This window comes from Amphiura filiformis, chromosome 8, assembly GCF_039555335.1.
Source record: "Amphiura filiformis chromosome 8, Afil_fr2py, whole genome shotgun sequence".
Classification (NCBI taxonomy): domain Eukaryota; kingdom Metazoa; phylum Echinodermata; class Ophiuroidea; order Amphilepidida; family Amphiuridae; genus Amphiura; species Amphiura filiformis.
The window spans coordinates 56,603,192-56,623,399 of NC_092635.1; the positions used below are offsets into that span (position 1 = coordinate 56,603,192).

General features: G+C 36.0%; 1 long non-coding RNA gene across 1 annotated transcript in view; it reads left to right on the forward strand.

The window, feature by feature from the left end:
• The first annotated feature begins 10,923 nt into the window (after positions 1–10,923).
• LOC140159268 (uncharacterized) overlaps positions 10,924–20,208 on the forward strand; it is a 486,168-nt gene continuing 476,883 nt past the window's right edge. The window contains exon 1 of the long non-coding RNA XR_011859862.1: positions 10,924–15,457. This is a non-coding gene — a long non-coding RNA (uncharacterized lncRNA). The remainder of the gene's footprint in view (positions 15,458–20,208) is intronic.

The following is a 20,208-nucleotide window of genomic DNA, read 5'->3' on the forward strand; positions in this document are numbered from 1 at the left end:
CATCGCACAAAGATTTGACACCTTCAGATGTGACTTGAAGAGCAATTAAGCTTGTATCATTTAAATGTACCATATTCATTCCATGATAAGTGCTACATGTACATGTAAGTGAAGGGGAGTACTATAATAGTGTATTCTGTATATTGTTATTATGAATCAAATGTATACCTCATCATTATTGTGTTGTTTAAAGTACCTGTAATATGAAATGAAATCCAACTCCAAACTTGAGCTGTCTTTTTTAATACATAAAGTTAGTCTCTCCATTTTTGTTACGGATGATAATATCGTTAACATACATGTATGTACTATTTAAGCTGCATACTTTGAAATTGTGTGAATACTGATTGCTGCCTAGCTAGTATATTGACTGCTCAGTGCCAGTGGGTAAGTGCAATTAGCTGCCCTGTGAACATTTATTAATTTACACTTAGCATATGTTCTCATCTACACATGGCAGTTACACATGGCAGCTATTGCACTTACCACTCCTGGCACTGAGCAGTCGATATCTAGCCTAGGGGTGTTCAGGAAAACCAAACTACAGTTTCACTTGACCAAAGGATTTGTTGTGCGATGGATTAGTTGTTTTAAAAGTTATTCTCAGATTGTTTTTTTTTTAAATTGTGTTTTCTATTTTTACACTACAAGATTTCTATTGGGCCACCTTCACAGGTACATTGTTGCCAAGGTACTGAGCAGTACCACTGATGGTGGGTCCTGTGCAGTAGCAGCATTAAGGTGGCTGTGTACTCTCAGACATGCATGTAGTAAAAGTGCAATAACTTTGTAATTATTCGCGCAAGACATATAAAAGTATACATTTTTTTAAAGGCAAGACATCAATAAATCTTAATATAAATGGGCAATTCCAAGCAAAAGTGGACATGACTCAAAAAAATGAAATTGCCAATATATATTTCTTTTAACTTTTATATTATTCCAAACAGATGTAAGGTTCAAGTTATAAACTTTTTCGGCATTTTTCTAACATTTTGGTGGTTTTTTTAAAGTTTCTTTGGAGAGTGTATTTTAAGTGAAAAACTCCTGTTCAACTTAGATATTTTCCAAGTGGGCCTATTTTATTAAACATGGGCACTTTTCTTTTAAATTTGATACATTTTGTATCTCTGAAATATGGTCTTCAAGAAACATCCAACACATTTTAAATAATCCCCCACTAATTTTTTTCTTTCATTGCGTTTTCATAGCACTAAATATGACGTAGCACGAGTTACCGAAAGATGCATTTTTTTATGTATTTTCAAAATGTTGGCAATGTAATTGATGCCACTTATTATTTTCCTTCTACTAGTAGTGCCTTGAGTAAAAATAAGAAATTAATATACAAAACACTATCCATCACATAATAATGACCCATTAAAACTGTAGCACGAGTTACCAGTAGCACGAGTTACCGATGTAGCATGAGTTACCATAGCCCACTTCCCCCTGTACCAGCAAAGGTAATGCAAAATCTACCACTTGGCAGCAATAGAGGATCTCCCAACTACATGAATATGCATTTATATGTGACCATGGTATTGGTAACTATTTTTTTTCTTTCATTGCGCTTTCATAGCACTAAATATGGCGTAGTACGAGTTACCGAAAAGATGCATTTTTTATATATTTTCAAAATGTTGGCAATTTAATTGATGCCACTTATTATTTTCTTTCTGCTAGTAGTGCCTTGAGTAAATATAAGAAATTAATATACAAAACACTATCCATCACATAATAATGACCCATTTAAAACTGTATACGAAAGTTACCAGTAGCACGAGTTACCGATGTAGCATGAGTTACCATAGCCCACTTCCCCTGTACCAGCAAAGGTAATGCAAAATCTACCACTTGGCAGCAAAAGAGGATCTCCCAACGACATGAATATGCATTTATATGTGACCATGATATTGGTAACAGCTTTCTAGCAGCAGTGTAGCCAGTGGGGGGGGGAAGGGCAGCCTGCCCATGACAAACTAGAATTATGCAGTTCGTAATTAAGGTGCCTTATACACACACACACAAAAGTGTGTAAATAACAAAGGTTTGTAAATAAAAATAATATGCAATATCCAAATAAGCTCATTAATATTCATAAATATGCAAATAACATGACACAAAATTATACAGCACATCAGGCCACCATATCCAACCAAACCAAGTTTGAAGTTGATTGGTTATTGTGTTTATAATGCTACAAAGTGGATTAATGAAAATGTAGGCAAAATTTGTAAATAAGCTCATTAATATTCATAAATATGCAAATAACATAACACAAAACTACACAGCACATCAAGCCACCATTATTCTATCACCATACCGGTACCAAGTTTGTAGTTATTGTGTTGGAGCTGTACAGTGGATTAATGAATTTGCTTCCGCCCGGACAGCCAAACAAAGAAAGAAACAAAGAAACAACCAGGCAACCACACATGTTTAGGTGCCAAAAATTAAAGAGAAAAGTGACCTCCTGTCGCAGGAAAATTAAAGTAAAAATATGGAAGGCAAAGATAGAGATAAGATTCAAGGAGCCAGTTTCCACCCCGATCATGTGCCAAAATAGTGTAAATTTATTTATACCAAATTTTTGCACACACCAATAAAGTCCTTTTTTTTAAGCTCAAAGACTTTACATTGTAAAGTCTCTCTAAAAAAACATGCTATTTAGCATATATCCCACTATCAATACCTGGTCAAAATGATGCAACCAAAATTTTAGCCCTCCACCCCTAGGATCTAGCCTAAGAACCAATCAATTAATATGGGCCTCATGGAAGAACAGAGGATACCTTAAAACATCCACTGATTGAGTAACCGAGGCAAAAGAAGAAATAAAACAAACAAAATAGATACTGGAAATCCTGAGATTAACAGCCACAATAACAGCCGCTAGACAGCTACATGTAGTGCACACAGCTTTTTGAGCTCTGCCAACTGATCCAAAATTTGACTGCTTCCAGATTGATTTATTGCTTCATATTTATATGACATTGTAGCTGTTTGCACCAGGATCATCTTGGTGTACTTATTTTCTCAATTTGTGCAATATTTCTGGAAAAATTGGTGATTTATAGATATATTTTCTGACTGTGTGGACATATATATGGTGTATTGCTAAGGAGCTGCTATTGTCCTCCATGCATCATCACTTCCTGTTTACATCTTGTGCCTAATCAATATCTTTGACAATGGACATTACAATGGACACAATGAACTTCCTCATCAACTCTGTCAATGAAACCTTCAATGGATTTACAAATAGTGCAATATTGGACTCTATGTGGGAAATTTTACCTAGGACATGTTCAACAACTGTAGCCATCAATCCAGATATTTATGACCAACTTATGTACGAACTTTATGCAAGGTATGGTAATCCTGATGATAGAAGTAAATATGGACATATCTACAGATGCCTGCAGCCAAATGATGACAACAGTGAACAATCACAAGTTACAATCACATGCTACGCCAGCACTTACAACATTTCTGTACAAGGAAACTTCACCAACTCTGGGTTGACAATGTACTTTCGCAAAATTCAGGAGAAAATTGCAGCAGAAGATATACCATGTGATCAGCCAATCACTTCTACTCCTTCGCCAACACATCAAAGATCTACAACCTTGCCATGCTTTGAACTAAATGCCAGTCTGGAAAGTACTGGGCCTATGGATATCTCGCCATTCTCACCTGCAACATTGACTCAAATGCAAGAATCTCAAACCCCTGCTCCAAGATGTGTTAATGCTACAACACAAACACCCCTACCCCTGCTGCTCCTAGATGCATGAGTGTGGCAACTCAAACTGCTCCTATCCCTGCTCCAAGATATGTGAATGCCACGATGCAAACTGAAACTTCCTTGTCATCGAACTTTTGTCAAACTACACCTGCAATTAAGGATCTACCACATATCCAGCCTGCTAACAAGCCAGTTCCCAAGCCTCCATGTGTAATTCCACCTGCGATAACCAGTAACCCATTTGATGTATTAGAGCTGGAGGACATATCAAATGATGAACTACATGTACCTCATGAAACTGTTTATATTCCAGCTGTACCTACCAGCAACTCATTTAGTGTGTTATATGTGGAGGATACATTGGATGAGGAACTGCCTCCTCTCCCCTTGCCATGGATTGAATCATCACCAAAACCAAAGAATAAACCTGCTGCTATCAACTCTAGATCTTCACCATCACCCAAACGCAACAATGTATCAAGAGGATTTACACCGCGCAAACGAACTGTACTATTAATCGGAGACTCGATTCCCAAGCATCTTCAGGGAAGACGATGTCACGAACTCAACGCGTCTTAAATCGGTGCATGCCTGGTTCCAATCTGGATTATTGGAACAAACTCGGACCTGCATATATTGAACTTGATACTCCTGATGTAGTTATAATGCATCTTGGTACTAATGACATTGATTTCAACTCCCCAGCTGAATGTGCCAATCGTATTCACCAACTTGCTGAAACCTTACTTTGTTTGAGTACGAAGCCTATGAATATTGTCATTTCTGGAATCACCATACAAAGGCATCATGGTCACCGAGTGTGGATTAGGGATTTTAATACAAAAATGAGTGAACTTTGCCATGAACTTGGTTGGCACTTCATTAAAAATGACAACATACTTTCATTTCATCTTGGTGATGATGGTCTTCATTTGAAACAAACTGGTACCACCATACTTGCAAAAAACTATATTTCTATAATCCAGGATCTACGCTATTCTGCTCCTGAAAATTTTCAACTGAAGAACAACCAAACTGTAAAATAAACAAGACTACGGAATTCACTATGAACTCTAAAAAATCTAAAGAGCTTCAAATACATGAACTGAATCCTGATTGTACATTATATATGCAAAGTAAATGTGATATTAAATGTAATTATGTTCCAACAAATTTTGATGACAATAGAGACTTGATCTCAATTGATAAGAATAAGGATGTTTGTGATGTTAATTCTTTGAACTTTCATACAACAGCAAATGTGATTGACAGTATAACTTCAAATAATAATTTAAAAAAATGTGCTGCCAAAGGTATATCATCTTCTTTTGCTAGTCATTCTGAGAATTCTATTTGTGGAACTTGTAATTGTAAAATAAGAGCATCCCAATCTGAAACCACTTGTATTCAATGCTCTCTAAATTACCATATTGATTGTGTATCTATTGAAAATGATAATGCCTCTTACTGGTGCCACTCATGCTTTTACAGAACATGTCTCATTGAACTTCCTTTTTGTAATGAACCATTTATTGATTATAATTGTAAAATGTCTAAGGGGTTTACAATTGCTCATCTTAATATTCAAAGTTTACGAAACAAAGTGGACCATGTCAGAATTTTACTTGATGAAAATAATATTGATATTTTGTGCTTGACAGAAACTTGGCTGAATAATGATGATAATGATAGTAATATTACAATTGAAGGATTTAAATTTTGTAGACTTGATAGAACAACAATGGAGCATGGTGGATTATTATGTTATGTAAAGATGGTATTGTTTTCAAAGAGAAATCTGATTTGCATGATAATGAAGTTGAAGCTCTCTGGGTTGAAATCAATCTTCCTCACACTAGGCCAATTCTCCTTGGAACTGTATACAGAGTTCCTGATTCAAAGGCTGCCTATTTAGACAAATTAGATTTAGTCTTTCAAAACTGTACTTCTATTTATGATGATGTTGTAATAGTTGGTGATTTTAATTTGGATTTATGTAAAAAATGTAACAGTAGTAAAATAAATAAAGTTGCTTCTCATTGTAACATGAAACAACTTATTGATGATTATACACGAATTACTGAAACAACCAAAACAAAATTAGATCTTGCTTTTGTTTCTAATCCTAATCGAGTTTCTGACTCGGGTGTTCATAGTTTTGGTATCAGCGATCACTCCTTAATATACTTGGTACGGAAAAATAAAAAACCAAAAGCTCCTTCAAAAACAATTAAGTATCGCTCAATGAAAAAATTTAATGATAATGATTTTGTTAACTCTATTAAGGGTAAAAATTGGGATAAGGTTTTAAATTGTAATAATGTTAATGATGCATTAAGTGTTTGGAAAGAACTATTCAATGATGTTTGTGATGATCATGCACCTATAAAAGAAAAGCTTGTGAAAGGATCACCACTTCCTGAATGGATTACTAGGGACTTCATTCAATTAACTAAAGATAGAGATTACCACTTCAAGAAAGCACACAAAACCAACAATCCTGAAGATTGGAAGACTGCTAAAGTGTTAAGAAATAAGGTTAATAATATGAATAAGTCTTTGAAAAAGACTTACTGCTGTAATGCTATTAATGAAAATGTAAATAATTCTAAAAAGTTGTGGTCTACTATTAAAAAGTTGATTCCTGACAATAAGTCTTCCGTTCATGCTGTCAAATCTAATGAGGGAATCACAGCTAATGATAAAGAAACTGCGGACAAATTCAATGAGTTTTTGCATCAATTGGAAACAGTCTAGCCACTAAATTTAACAGTAATGATTATGATGACAAAGAATGTGCTCTGGGTAATCGTGTTAATGCTCAATTTTGTTTTGATTATATTACACCTGAATTTGTCTTTGATGAAATTTGTAAGATGAATAACAGCAAATCACCTGGTATTAGTAATTTCGATGTAAGGCTTTTAAAATTGGCTGCTCCAGTTATTTGTAAATCTCTGGCTTATATTTGTAATCTTTCGCTTTATACATCTTGTTTTCCAAATGACTGGAAGCAAGCCAAAATTACTCCTATTCATAAGGAAGGTGATAAGTATGATGTAAATAATTATAGACCAATTTCTGTGCTTCCTGTCCTTTCTAAGATTATTGAGCGAGCTATTCACGATCAACTTTACAATTTCTTCACTGAAAATAGCATTTTAAACCCTTGTCAGTCTGGCTTCAGACGTAATCACTCTACTGCTACTACTCTTATTGATGTTTCCGATTACATTTTAAATAACATGAATCAGGGTGTTGTCACAGGAGCATTGTTCCTGGACCTCAAAAAAGCTTTTGATACTGTAAATCACAAAATTCTTCTTCAAAAGCTTCATAGCTATGGTGTCACTGGTAATACTTTAAATTGGTTTAGGTCGTACTTAAGTGGTAGAATACAATCAGTCAATGTTAACTCTACACTCTCTGATTTTAAGAATGTAAACATCGGCATTCCACAGGGTTCGATCTTAGGTCCACTGTTGTTTATAATTTATGTTAATTCTCTTCCTGAATGTATTGATTGTAAATGTGTTATGTATGCTGATGATACAACTTTGCTTTTCAAATCGTCAGACCCATATGCTCTTCAGTCTCAGATGAATGATAGCTTATTAAAAATTGCTCGGTGGTTCGAAATCAACAAGCTTACTCTTAACATTAAGAAAACTAAGTACATGCTTTTTGGAACAAATCATACTTTGAAAAAATTTGATGACATTTCACTTATCTATGGTAATGAGCCTATCGAAAAGGTTGATAAATTTAAGTATTTGGGGGTCATATTTGATCCAATCTTAACTTGGAATGAACATATCAATTATATTTCTTCAGTTATTTCTAAACGTATTGGTGTCATTCGCAGAGTTAAGTTCTATCTTCCTCCAGCCACATTAAATTTACTTGCCAATGCATTGGTCTTCCCACATTTTGATTATTGCAGTCCTGTTTGGTCAAACTGCATTTCTGAACATTGTAATTCTCTCCAAATTCTTCAAAACAAACTTGCTCGTGTTCTTTTGTCTGCTGACATTAGAACACCCATTTCTGATATGATGCACACTCTTTCCTGGGACAGATTAAATGAAAGATGGGATAAACAGCTCCTTGTAACTGTTTTTAAATGTCTTCATCATGATGCTCCTTCTTACCTCTCATGGCAATTTATTTTTACTTCTTCAATTCATTCAAAATGTACCAGAAGTCAATCTTGTAATACACTTGTCTTGCCATCTTGGAATAATAATTCAGGGAAACGAACTTTTTTTTTTTGAGGTGCCTCAGTGTGGAACAAACTGTCTTCTGATGTTCGAATTAATCTTACATCAATGAATGTGAATATGTTAAAATCACAGATAAGCATATAATTCACACCTTTTCACCTCTGTTAGTATTAAATTTCACTTCCTGTTTGTTAAAATTCATGTCTTATAAAATGCATTTTATCATCTTGATTTGTAAATATTACCTACATGTACATATGTACACATTTTTCAATTTTGCTTTTCTTTTGTATTATGTAATTTATCTCTTGATATGTAAATTGTTAAAATCTTATATTATTTAATTATTATCAGGGTCTCATGGGAGACCAGTTTTTGTAAACTGAATGAAATACCCTGAATAAAGATTGTTATCTATCTATCTATCTATCTAACATTGTTGATACTGAGATTGGTATAGTTCTGAGATTTGTATTGGAAATTGGTTTGTTGTTGAGTGTAATGAGGCTCATTTTCCAGCTTAGTGAAGTGATTGAAATCGGGCAAACTAGAGTATTTGCACCAAGCAGGAAATGATCTCAACCAAAAGATGACCAAACATTCTATAACTCCGAAAGCAATTTTGAAAAAACTTACAGAGCAAATAACCATGAACATTACAAGTTTTGTGAGGGAATTTAGAGTCAAATAACATGGAAGTAAAAGTTTTATCAATTGTTGACTGTTCAATTTAACTGTTTAAATTTAAGCCCTAGAATAAAATATCCAAACAGGATCAAGCAAAGGCGTATGTAAGGCTGGGATGTTTGTATGTAATGTGTGTGGTACATTGTATGCTGGTACATACACTGAATAGTGTTATTTGTACATAGATGGGTTATTTGGGGGGTTATTTGTATATAGATTGAGTTATTTGATCATTACACCAGTTGTTGAGGAATTGTTATCAAAAAAAATTGACATTTAGATGAACTATACCATTTTATATATGGCCGGACAAACTGTAGCACGAGTTACCGTAGCACGAGTTACCATGTTTTTTGCCAGTCAATGTAAAACTATGAGGGGCACAACTTTTTAAGGTATACCAAAACAAACCTTATTATAGCAATTACTTATCATATAATCAATAAGGCTTTAGTGTTTTTTGTTTTAGCACATCATCAAAATAAAATGAGTGATTTTTAAGCATGTCCTCTGCTCAGTAGTACGAAGTTACCGATTTTACAGCTGTCCCATATATACAAAAGTTGATATCCTGAATTAGCAATACTATGAGGATCTAGCCTTGAATGTTGGGTATTAAAATACAAAAAATATAGATTCCAATCAAATCAATTTAAAAGCTGGAGCACAAAGTATGTAAAAGGACGCCATAAAGTGTAGCACGAGTTACCGTGGAATTGCCCAAATACAGATTTGGGGTAAAAACAACACTTATGAAGAAAATCACAAAAAGTGAGTTTTTGGCAATATTTGTTAGGTACATCATAACAAAAAACACTCTTTCCAAAATATTTTATTTTGTTTTAGCTCAATCTTGAGGCTCCATTCCAAAACGGTTTTTTATTTTTTGATATTGGCCTTAGTTTTTGAGATATTGACCATATAAGGCATCAAATTGAACTTTTTAAAATTCACAAACGCCTATTTGCACAAAATGAGAAAACCGTTTCTTGAGTCGATCATGCTTTTTACGATGATCATATTTGCTTACCTATAGATGCTGTATTTATTGAGTTATCGTGTACCTAAATCGTCATTTTACCGAGAAAATGAACATTGAAATAATGGCCGTTAAAGTTTAAAGTGGTCACATTTTGCCCTTTCATCGAATCTCACAAGAGAATGCGGCAGTTTTCGTTTTTCTACCTTATATTATGTGAACATCGGGTAAATCCACAGCCCGTTGAGAAGTTTGAGCGAAATCCATTCATAACTTGATATTCAAATCGAGGAAAAGAACTTGAAAAACCCACATTTTATCAGCTAAAACGGAGCCATTTGACCACTTGAAATTAGTGTTTCCAAAGGATGCGCCACGCATGCAGATAAGCGTCAGCGTGTATGCGTAAGCGTATCTGTGCGTTAACAAATTGCGCGACACGTAGCGCGATGCGTTGTTGCGCAAGCGTGTCACCCCGCTGATACAACAAAGATTTTCTCTCTTTTAAAATTGCTTACACAAATGAAATAGTGAAATAAAATCCATAAAATAGCGCAGTTGGAGTTTATAAATCTGGATTTTCTTTCCTTGTATTTATAAAAAACATAACAAAGTAACACATATCAAAAAAGCTCAATTTTGCGAAAGAAACAACGTCTTGAGTACACTGCCGCGTTAAGGTACTCTATGTGTACCAGTCAGTTACCTTGGCGATCGTGTACCTATGCAGATGGCCCAAATAGGAATCTTGTAGTGTAGTTTTCCTGTTATAAGTGTGAAGTGAAATGATGTGAAGAAAGTGAAACAGGAATTCAAGGTTGCACTTGAGTCTGTTGTAATGTATGTGCCATATTCGATCTAATTAGCACATTGGGTGCTAAAGAAATATTTCAATGCGGGCTTAATACTCTATGCGGATGTCAACTGTAGTCGATAATGTGCACATTTATACAAAATTGTTGAAAAATGGTTAAGTTTCATACCATATTTGGAATGAGCATGAAAAATGCATGAAAATGAGTGCCAACATGCCTAGTATTAGATCAGGAGTTTGCAAGATAGAGACAGCAAGCCCAAGCATCCCACCTGATCGAACAGTGCAACCCTTGCAGACTAAACACAAAAATGTTAGCTGGGCTGCGTTCACTCTCATAGCTTGCTATCCTATGTCTTATCCCCCACACCCGTGGGATCAGTGTGGTTCAAAATTGGGATGGAGAAAACAACTTTTCTCTTCATGTTGTTTCTTTCCTTCCCTTCTCCAAAGGGCAGAATTCGGGGCACGCACATAAATGGTCTGTACGCATGCATGACCAAAAAAACAAGTAAAATTAAAGGTGTGTTTTTTAGGCAAGACAAGTTATGCGTGTGACATATTTTGGGTCTAAAAAACACAGATTTTCAAGAATAAGGGTAGTTTTCTGAAAATGAACAACTTATTTAGGTACCTTTCATTTTTACTAGCCAAAAACTCATTAGGGGGTAAACTCTATATTCTCTCTCTATGTGCTATATCCAGTGACGTGGGCGACCATGGAATGCCAATCCATCCTGCTCTTTGCCAATCTCAACAGCTTGATGTTATCCACACCTGTCCAGGCTGCGATACTTTGAAGATATGTTGTCCTCTGGCGCCCTCTGTCCCTCTGTCCATTTATCTTCCCCGTAAGAAACAAACACTCCAGATCATCTTTCCTCATACAGTGGCCCAGGAAATCAAGTTGCAGTTTCCGGATCTTCCTCAGGAGCATCCGTTGACTGCCAGCTCTATGCATTACTGTAAATATTAAATTAACTTATTAAGGGGCTAAATTTGCTGGTAGGGTAAAACTCGTTTAGGGGGTGTTTCATGCATGCATACACTATCATACTTGAGTGGCCCCCTGGGGCAGAAATAGCATTAAGGTTCAAACCATATGTACGTAGATGACATACTGGTAACTGCAGTAGGGAAGTGAAAGTACATCTTTCCACACATTCATTGGATAAATGGATAGATGATGCAAGTACTTGTGTGTGTAGTTTCATTTACGAGTTTTTAATTTAAAATTTAGCCAGTAATATTATTGTACCATTGTAATACAAGTACACAGTTAGTGATGGACATGTATTGTAATTTAAGTTTTGTAGTTACGGTAGTAGTATAATTTATATTTTCAATTTTACTTTTATAAATTTATTTGAAGTGAAGGTGGAGTGAAAATGGTCAGACTGGGGTGGAGTTGTAAAACTTAACTTAAAGTAACACAATTTTTACACCAAGTTGTAGTATATTAGCATTTTAAATTTGGGACCCTGTGGTTGTAGAAAAGGATGTTAAGTCATGGATACAGGCAAGGGTGAAAATAAGATATTTTCTACCAGGACTCAGTTTGGGACAAAAATGAGTCCTGGTTCAACTGAATTTAGTCAGGACCAAGACTCACTTTAGTCTAAACAGGACTCACTTTTGTTTCAGTTACGGTATAGTCAATATTTAAGCAATATCCAATGGCACAGTTCAATAGTCTACTTTCAATAATAATAGCTCAAATTCTGACCTCAAATTGCAGAGAAACACCATTTCATGACCAAGCTCAATCGATAAGGGGTTCGAATTGAGTTAGCTTGAAATTCCTCTGGACCAGAACTAACTGCTAATTGTCTCGTTGTAACCCGTACGAAACTCGGGGAGCTGATCCTGGTTGCGATGGTTATTTGTGGAATGTCTAGGGTGTGCGCTCTTGAAGCAGCAAAGTCCCTGATTTGTTGTTAAATGGTTTATGGAATGATGTGGGACCGTAGTGGTGATCGACAACCTGTAAAGTGTGCTGGGGCTTGTGGATCAACGTATAGGCGTTGTGCCTGCGCGTATCGCACTATAAATCACTGCGCTTTAATCTCAGTGGGCTAAAGTAGGCAACTCATGGGCCGGAAACTAGGCCAGTGGCACAGTAGCCCGCTTATGTTCAACCTTGGTTGGAATACTGTTGCTCAAGTTAATTGAGGATGTGTATTTGTTTGAATATAAGTGTGGCTTTTATTTTGCCGCCCACTTCTGCAATCATATAGATATGTCAAGCTAGTTACTCAAAATAATGTATGAACGGGATTAGATGAAATTCCAACAACTCACAAACATGGCAATCTTGGTGCACATTAGGGTGATCTGTGGCTGACACAATCTGATCTACTCAGGCTAAAGGAGGCAATTTTGACCATTGGGTTACTGTACTCGTACTGACTCAAGTATAGTCCTACCCTTTTTTAGGTGAACAATTTTCAAAAATTAAGGGGTGGGACTATACTTGAATTAAAACAAATCCCCAGTTTTGGAGTGTCCCTGGACCTAGAGGTATAATGCTAGGATCATTCAAAGTTGACTTAAAATGAAAAAGAAAAAGGCATTTTTAATGCAAAGTTATAAGTTATATTTATACTCGATTATTAATAATTTCAAAATGCATGGGATTTTTTTACAACTCCTGGAATTTGTTCAAAAATTTGAAGGTGGGACTTTACTCTAGTAATATACTTGCGTCAGTACGGTATTATCATAAGTACATGCAGCATACTTTTTCAATACCAACTTCCTATTGTGTGTATTATTGTTGTTTTTTGTTCCTTTATTTGTTTGTCTGTATCTCGATCAGTTTAGCAATTGCCTCCTTTGGTCAGCTTGGATTAGACCACACTAAATGTGATATTTTAATGGTAACTTACAATGGTGCCTGTTTTCCATGGAGACTGGAGAGATACATGTCGATTGCTCAGTGCCAGAAGTGTGTAAGTGCAATAGCTGCCCTGTGACAATTTGGCAACTTACACACAGTATACTGTACTCATCTACACATGGCAGCTATTGCACTTGCCCACTTCTGGCACTGAGCAGTTGATGTATGAAACAGTATATACACAATTGTACAGCATAAATGCAAGAAGTGCCAACTGCCAAACTGAAGGTTTTGTGTAAGATATTGCCAATCAATGCAATCTGATGGACTGTAATATAATGGGTGTAAATAATGAAAGTAACATGATTCTGGTATATCCATTGCATTTAAACTTACCCTCAACTTACCCAAATTTCGAACATTTCAGGAACAATTTTTTGTGTGTATTTTCTCAAATTGCAAATTATTTACAGATTTTGGTGATTTTTTTGTGTCTTTGCTAAAAAAAAAAAAAAAAAAAAAAAAAGGCCAACCGACCGACCCTACTTGAAAGGTCTGTCCGCCCGTAGAACAGGGTTTCTTTTTTTCGTCGCCTAACCCTATAAATGCAAAGGATATTCCAATATTATGCCATAATATTATATTGGAGTAAGAGCTAAGCTAAGGTGTGTATAACACTAGTGCCCTTTTTCCTTGTCAGTATCTGGAAAAATCTACTTGCTGTGACCTTTGTAAACTGATGTCATGACCTACCCCATCTCAGATCAGTTGAGAGGCCACAGTTAATACAGTCTTTCAAGCTTTTGGTTGTAAAAGGGCCTATAAAATTGGACTAGAAAAGCTTAGGATGTTGGAGGAAGATACTTCACCGATGAAGACCAAACTATAATTTGTATAACTGCAACCAGTGGTATATCAAGGAGAGCAAAACTGAAGTCATCCAGCGGACCTGCTCTGAGAATATACAAACTTGAGGGTGTAGTGTGCACAAAGTTGGTAATTTTAATTCTAAAATGGTACAAAATAAGTTTTGTTAACTTGTTCCTGTCCCCACCCCTGGTCAGTACACCACTGTGTAATTACAGTTTTTCTTTTTTAAAGCAAGCTTGTCAGTGACTCTCAATGGCAAGAAATTGAGTAACCACATCAGTTGCCAGCAATATTCCCGGTGTATTGTTTGCTGCACAATTTGGGTTCCAATGAAACACAGTACTTATGAGCATATAATAAGCCCTCTATTGTTAGATATTTTTTATTCTTCTTGTATAAAGAAATGAGCCAGATATATTCCACTTGATTTGTCTATATTTTTTCTTTACAAAATTGATATGACCAATTACTGTTTTGTTTATCATAATGTAGATATGTACAGTATGTATAACTCAAAGGTTTAGTAGGGTATGATGTTTGATGAATGATGATAGGTTTGTATGTGTAGTTTGTCAAGTATTATTTGCAGTGGTGTAACTTTGGGTCAGGGTGCCCGGGGGCGAAAGTAGATCGGGTGCCCCTGACATATAGGGCAAGCCGTAATGAATGCCATATACCTACTTACAAATAGTGTTTCAGATCAAATTTATTTCAATGAACTTCATATTAATAAAATGAAAGTCATCTTCTCCAATGGCTTTACATTTGAAGATACATCAGTAGCTTCAGTGACGTAGCTATTGGTTGTGGCGCCCGGGGGCAAACAATTGCGCACGGCACGCGAAAATGTGCATAAATACCACTAATTTGGTATAATCAAGTTGAATTGTGGTCTTAAATGACAACATATGATGCAATGCGTGCGAAAATTTTGTGTTGAAGGGGGACCCAAATGAAGAGTAATTCTACACATGGTAGGTAAAGGTTTCCACTTCTTTCCTATAACAAAGTATTATCGTGTCGAAAGGATATCCAGGCCTGGGTGCCCCCTTAGCCCGGGTGCCCGGCCCCCCAGAGCGCATAGGAGTTACGCCACTGATTATTTGCTGTTGAGCATGCTACAATCCTGGTCAAAATAGTTGGAACACTTGTGTAAAAGTAGGACTGTTTAAACGTAATTTCTGTTATACTTGAGATACTAAAAATAAATGTTGCTTTCTTTGGTGTGAAGGCTGAACCGTTTCCTACTATGTGTACTACAAACCTCCCCCATCAATGTTGGATGTCTCTAGAGGTGCATGGCCAAAAAAATTACTTCCAACATTGATTGGGGGAATGGGGTGCATATTTGAATTACCCATGTTGACCGGGATGACAGTTTTATTTTTGTGAATTTGCCAAACCAGTCGCAACCGCACAATTCAATGGGCAGGGTTGAGCAATTGCAAAATTAATAAATCATTAATTTTTTTTTGCTCAACATTACTCTGATCTGAACTGGCTGCAAGGTCTTTGTCATTCGTTACACCTACCCTACACATCAAATGCAGTACATGTAATGAAAAGAACAGATAATATATTATTGATATTTGTCTCCACAGGGAATGGAACTAGGGACCTTTTGCGCCAGATTCAAAGACATTTGACTGGGTTAATAATGAGTTTGGTGCAGTGTGTTTGTGTTATACATTTGTAGAAGAATTTCAGCATACAGTAATTCGCTGTCGAAGTGACGTAATAATCGTCGTAACAACCATAGCAATAGATGAATACAACTTTTGAATAGATCATCCTGCACTACAATGTTCATGCAGTACCTATGCATTGAATCATAGATGTACATATGATGATCCATATACCCCTGTAGAACAGGGATAAAGACCTGGATTGTAATTCTATAGAATACGCATATTATAATGATCACTCGCACCTGTAAGAGTGTAACCTGCTTGTAGTGCAGGGCAATCTTATTCAAAAATTGTATTCATCTATTGCTATGGTAGTTAACTTGTCCGATTATTACATCACTTCGCCGGCAAATAGTTACCATCATTTTGCATGGGCTATTCCAGTTTAAATCCATATACCCCTGTGGAAGACCTAATCTTTCACATAAGGAGTGAAATCTTTCACATATTAAAGGGGCATTTCGTGATCCACAGCCTCATCCCCCCACTTTTCCCAAAAAAAGTTGAGATTTTTACACCACTGGATACCTCTGGCTACATAATGTTTATGTACCAAATATTTCCTGCAGATTATAAATTCGTTTAGCAACAATATCGTCAAATTTGAATTTCGTTCTGGTGCACCAGAACGAAATTACAACACATTGTCTATGGAGCAGTGTACATAATCATGCATAACTCGTAAACGCAAAATCGGAATCAACTGAAATTTTGGAAATAAGCTTTTTTCGTGGATATCTACTGAAAAATGTCATAAAAAGAGGATGCTAGGATCACGAAATCCTCCTTTAAGGAGTGTAGATTTCAAATGGAGTCTTCCATTCAGGTAATTCCATTTGAAATTCACACTCCTTGTGTGGGAGATTAAAGTAATGTTTTCCCATATAGGGGTATATGAATTTCAACTGTAATTGCCCATTATTATTAATACGGACCAAGAATAACATGGAGATGTATTTATTGAGACAATTCATATTGGGATACATAATTTGCCGAAAAAACATTTCATAGTATAATCGGAGCTCAAAGAACATATATTTATAAGGGCTATTTCACCATTTTTCTTAAGAATTACCCCTGTTCTGGCATTGAGTGTCAGGGTTTAGTACATTATGTATTGCTCATTTTACATAGGCTATTTTAGAAAATAGAGATTGTGATTTCCAAACACATGTATCGAGCCCCCATGCAATCTATATTCCAAATCACTCCTGTGACATGACAGGATCTTGAATAGATTGCAATGCACGGGCGTTTGATACGACATTTGGAAATCTCTCTAATAAGGGTTAGCATCGTCCCATATTCTTTGAGCCCTGGCTGTAAATAGGGAGTTTATGATTAAAAAATGTCATCTTTGGGCATGTAGGAATAAAGACTTGGCAACAATTTACCGAGGTATTTTGGGAGTTGAAATATTGTACAGTAGACTTGGATGTACAGCAACAAAAGCAATTATAGATGTACAAGTGTAGGTAATGGTTGATGAATTATAGCTACATATAAACATCTCAGAAAACATAACTAACCCCCCTTAAATAATGGCCATTATTCAAAAAGAGGCTATTGTATTACAAATATGTAAAATGTGTTGGAAGCAGAATTTATTTCTGCACATTTTGATCGACACCTCATTTGATACAAATACGATAGCCCAGAAAACAATAAAACACCGGTCAATTTAATGTAGTGAGGTCCAGATTTGAAAGTTGCACTTACATACAAATTTTTACAATACAAAAACACTCAGATATCATTACACAGATTTCTTTCCATTACACTGAATGCAAAATCAATAGAATTTACTGCAATTATCAAATCTTGGGCTACATTGATTTAAATGTACGCTGTGATGTCAATATTTAGTCTATTGCTACAAATGAGGTGTCAAAATGTGCATAAATAAATTCTGCTTCCAACGCATTTTACAGATTTGTAATATAATCACCCGTTTTTGAATAATGGTCATTATTTAAGGGGGGTTACATGTAGTTACTTTTTTTGAGATATTTATTATACTTACCAAGGGTGCTAAGTGTAGATAGAGAAATGAATAGGAATAAGGTATGGTCAATCAGTCAACATTTTTATTTGCAATTCTGAAAATATGGTCATGTGTTGTGAAGTTCCGAATTTACATTAAAACAGCCAACACGTTTTATTACTGTAATGGTTCTTGTATGTGTCAGTTTCATATGTTGGAGTATTGTTATTGGGCAACAGAATGGGGCAGTGGGTTACTTGTTAACAGTAATGTAACAAGGGCTTATGATGCTACCCTGTGGGATTCCATTGACCCCTCTCCTGCCCCTTGTCAAAAATATTAAATTGGCACCTCAGAGTGTGTTCCGGCTATTAATCAGTAGTCCTTCAAGAATGACTCTCGGCTTGAGAAGTTTAAAACTATCGGCCTTCGGCCTCGTTGTTCGGCTTCGCTGAGCCCCCCCCCACACACACACACATAGCCGAGGTAATTCTTGAAGGATTATTAATCAGTGGCGCAAGCTGCCGGGGAGCAATTTCCCCTCTGGCAAAAATTGCCTATTTGGGCCCCCGCCCCCTAGTGCAAGGAAAAAAGAGGGGAGAGAGGAAAAAGAGAGAAGGAGAGAGGAGAGGAGGGAAGAGAGATATTGGAATCCATACGATATGCAATACCATATGATTATTATCAATAAGCCTGGCAAAATTGTCTATTTGGGCCCCCGCCCCATACAGACTTGCCCCCCCTGGAAAAATTAGTCTACCTAGTGCAATTTTACCCAATTTGATATATGTATCATTTTCCATTTAATTAACACATTTAGGGCTATTTTTGAACAAATTGTTTCATAATAATACAAGCATGTATTGACTTTCTATCCCATAACCATGCCCTTTATGACCAGTGGTGTAGCGAGGGGGCAAGGGTGTGCCCCCCCCCCCCACTTTCTAGATTCTTGAGCACCCAAGGCCAAGTTTGGGGCACTACTGTTTAGAACGATCTGGGGTCAATTTCAAAATGCTTAAGGGTGCTACAGTGGCATCACAGATTCTGAATAGGTCTCAGAGATACAGAAAACATCATGTAGAGTTTTTATAGACTATCATTTAGGGGTTAAGACTTTTTGGGTTTTGGGAGTCCGACTGCTTTTATCCCATCTCTATTGATTCACACTTCAAAATAAACACACTTCAAACACAGCTTTTACATAAACATTTTTTTTTCTGTTATCAGAACAAACATTCCCACATTTTGTTGAAATTCTACATGAAATACTGGCAGAAAGAATCCTATTACATTACACATGTATTATTTCACAACTACATTACATTATACAAAACATATAAGGTATCAAAGATAGTGTGCATTGTTTTGACATCATCACCAAATTTGTTTTTCGAAATGGGATAAGCGGAAAAAAATATACAAATGCTTGAAAATAATCACAAGAATATTAATTCTACTACTTTCTGTCTGGGTAATAATGATAAAAAATAAACACTTCACTAGGGCCTACATACTGCATATTCCATGTATCATATAAACTGTTCTCTACACTTGCGGTAAACGAGAAAAGAAATTGGTTGGAATTTGTAATGTATTATGTATACACAAATTCTGATTTGTTTGCACCACTAATTAATCACCAATACTTAGTACCATTTTCGACCTTGATGTTGCAGGTACGTCAGTCCGCATTTCATTGGGCGCAACTACAAATCGCTAGTGTTTGCTCAAAGCGCTGGTATGCACATGCATGCGCTTAAAGACGCTGCATAGATGCGCGTACGAAACAGTTGCCTCAACACATTGATGTCACTGCCACATCAGGATGAAAAATGGTAGAGCAACATCATGTCCCTCCTACTGATACCTCGACTGATATCCTTGGATTGTGACAGCAATTGGAGTCAATTAATACTTCTGAAAATTGTGACCCCAAAGTATATCAAAAAGCACCCAAAATCTGCCACACATCCCTATGCCCACCCTTCCACTGAGCCCAATTGAACCTGGCACCAGTCTCAACAAATTATTGAATCTACCTCTTCTAAACAGCCATCCAAGCTGAAGCTGATAGTAACTCCTTTGTGGAGAGAGAACATAGGACATCCAAAATGATTTCACAAAGATAATGAAACAAAAAATTCATTATATTTAAAAGAAAACTGGTAGCCATGTGTAAAATTAACTACACAATGATCATATTATTTACACAATTTGGATTTATTAGCAACTACTAGTAACTACATGTGTAACCTACAACAATTAGCTGTATTATCCAACAAATAGTACATTTTATTCAAAATGTACAGTGTTTGGTATGAAAATATGCCTTGCGTCTTTCTTCAAAGTCTGTACCTCCTTGTATAACAA